The sequence below is a fragment of the Hylobates moloch genome, unplaced genomic scaffold (assembly GCF_009828535.3).
Source record: "Hylobates moloch isolate HMO894 unplaced genomic scaffold, HMol_V3 SCAFFOLD_4, whole genome shotgun sequence".
NCBI classification, from domain to species: domain Eukaryota; kingdom Metazoa; phylum Chordata; class Mammalia; order Primates; family Hylobatidae; genus Hylobates; species Hylobates moloch.
The window spans coordinates 67,621,255-67,624,369 of NW_026652279.1; the positions used below are offsets into that span (position 1 = coordinate 67,621,255).

Below are 3,115 nucleotides of genomic sequence, written 5' to 3' on the forward strand. Positions count from 1 at the left end.
ATGACTTGGTAACACAAGGAAACAGTTCAGCCTTAGGTGTCAAGGGTGATTCCGGTGATGGCAATATTGTTAATCTTAATTTGAAATTGCCACAGTACTTCATTTTAGCAATTTTTAAATGTCACTATGACTTTAAACTTGAGTTTCTGGTTGTACCTTATTCCAATTTAGTACTGAGATAATATTCAAATCAACTTTCAGGGTAGTTTTCCTAATGACACGCTCTGAATTATTAATTCTATCATGACACATTCCAGTGTTGCTGTATGATGCTTGAAGACATGTTAAGGAAGGGGATTTGCACAAACATTTTATTTTTGTTAAATTGTGTTTGACCCACAATTTGGAGGATTATAAAATTTGGAAAACTAATTAAGTATAGCCATCATTTGTGACTTTAAAAGTATTTTACCAATAAGTTGGATATTTGAAACAACTTTTACCTTCCCATGCCCTTTTAGTAAAAAATAGTTTTCAGTTTTTCTTTTAAAAACCCTCCAAGTTTGAAGTTGAAACAACTTATCCCAGAACAAAATATCGTGCAATATGCAGTAGTTGACGAAGCCAAATAACATTAGTGAAATAAGCAGTGGAAGAAATATGTATCTATTTTAGAAAGAAACATGAAGTTTATTTTTTCCTGTAAGAATTATCTGCCCTGGTACATTAGAAAACTTTTGCCACTCTGGAATAAACAAAAAAACCTATGAGGAGTGAGGTGGAAAAAATATAGAAAGCGGATTTGACTGGGGTTGTTAATGTTACTCTTAGGATATTCTGTTTGGGAGTTCCTTGCACAGAACAGTGGGATTTCTGAGAAGACAATTTGATCATTGACAGAATTATGTCACTCCCAAGATTCTGCACTTTAGGAAGCCATTTTTTGCCTCTCAGTTTTTGCCTTAATAGTTACTCAGCAGGTTTGCTTGCTCCAGGTAATTTGACATTAACTAACTTTTACTGAAATATTTATATTAAAAAGTGAATATGCTGATATATTCATAGAATGTTAAGATACAGATCATTCTTTATGTATTTAAATATGATATCAAGACAGTTTCTGTAAAAAGACCACAGGTACATAGAAATTCTGTGTCAAGGTCAGAACAAGAATATTCAGAAGTATGGAAATAAAAAAATACCTTATTTGTAAGTTAAAAGTTAGTTATCTGATTTCTGGAAATAGATATCCCTATTGTAGAATCTCATTGAAAAACGAAAAAATGAAATAAGAGAACTTGACTGATTTAAGTCTATCTAAGCAAAAGTGAACTAGATTTATTATTCTAATCTGACAATCTGGATGCGAAAGAAATCATAGGGGACTGGATTGATGTAAAGATATTGGTGAGCTGAAATGGGCAGTGGGTGGGGGGCATTGGGTTTGTCAAAAGAAAGGAGTTCTGTTTCCGATAATGTTTCCAGAATTTATCACATGTCAGTTCATGTTTACTTCTGGACATCAAAGGATGTGATCTTTTGTCAAGGTCTGTAAGGGAAGGTATTTGTAATAGTTATTTATTGATGCAGAACAAATTATCCACATACTTGGGAGTTTAAAACATAAAACATTATTCTCTCATATTTCTATGCGTCAAAAATTTGAAGGCAGCTTAGCTGGATAGTTCTGGCTCAGGGTCAAGCCATGGTGTTGGCTGGAGTTACTGTCATCTTAAAAACTTCACTGGAGCTGTAGTTACAGGATCCACTTACTGGATGGTTCAATTACATGACTCTAGCAGAGGGCATCGATTCCTTGATGATTTTTGAAAAGAAGCATCCATTCCTGTTCACATGGACCTCTACATGGAGTTGCTTGAGTGTTCTGATGACATGGTATCTATTACCAGCTTTCACCAGAGCAAGTGATCCCAGAGAGAGTGAAGAGACAGATACAAGGCCCTGCATGACCTCATATTGAAGGTCACACACCATCACTTCTACATAGTCTGTTTGATAGAAGCAAGCCACTACATCCACCCAACGTTCAAGGGGAGGGGGATGAAGCTCCATCTCTTAAAGGAAGGCATGTCAAAGAATTAGTAGATATATTTTAAAAGTACTACTCTCATTTAATGTCATTTAACTTTATAAAAATTTTTATATGATATTCTGTTGTATCTTGATGTATTTTTTAACATCTTTATCTTTAGTCATTGTTCCTAAAGTTCAGACACAATGCCACCTTCAAATAAGCTGAAAAAGCACAATTTCATAATGAAAGCTATCTCATCTAGGGAAATGAAATTCCTGATTAAAATATTAAAATGTCAAAGAAAGTTAACATTTAAAAACATGTCAAGTAATGTATCTGATTACTGGATGTATACACTGTATAAATCAAGGAATATTGATTGTGAATCCTTAGAGAAATGACAGCCTTCTGTAAAAAACTGTGGAAGATGTATCTTCTATAGATGATAGAAACAAACGTGCATTTTAATCTCTACATATTGTTTGTTGCCTGATAAACTGCATTAGATTAAATTAATTAGTTAATTTAAATAATTACCTCTCAGACTTCATCCTCCCCTCCTATTCTTCTGAGGGAGGGAAAGGATGAGCATCAATATCAAGTGTCAGTTGCAGCAACACAACACAGAGAGCTGGCTTCATGCTTAGGAGACAATGCTGTGCCCCTTTCCCATAGTTGATGGTGCTCTACACATTCAGAGAAACTTCTAGTAGAAAGCATAAAAGTGATCCCTGAAAGAATACTCTTGATAAATGATATGGTTTGGCTGTGTCCCCACCCAAATCTCATCTTGAATTGTAGTTCCCATAATTCCTACATGTCATGAGAGGGACTGAGTGGAGATAATTGAATCATGGGGCTGGTTTCCTCCATCTTGTTCTCATGATAGTAAATTCTCACAAGATCCGATGATTTTATAAGGAACTTCCCCCTTTGCTCAGCTCTCCTTCCTCTTCTCCCTGCCACCATGTGAAGAAGGATGTGTTGACTTCCCCTTCTGCCATGACTATAAGTTTCCTGAGGCCTGCCTAGCCATGCTGAACTGTGAGTTAATTAAGCCTCTTTCCTATATAAATTACCCAGTCTCAGGTATGTCCTTATAGCAGCACAAGAATAGACTAATACAATAAATTATATTTT

At 35.2% G+C, this 3,115-nt stretch overlaps 1 non-coding gene across 1 annotated transcript; it reads right to left on the minus strand.

The window, feature by feature from the left end:
* Positions 1–2,510: 2,510 nt before the first annotated feature.
* LOC116467758 (small nucleolar RNA U3) lies at positions 2,511–2,722 on the minus strand. The gene has a single exon (XR_004247946.1). It is a non-coding gene; the product is annotated as a small nucleolar RNA U3 (small nucleolar RNA).
* Between the last annotated feature and the right edge of the window lie 393 nt (positions 2,723–3,115).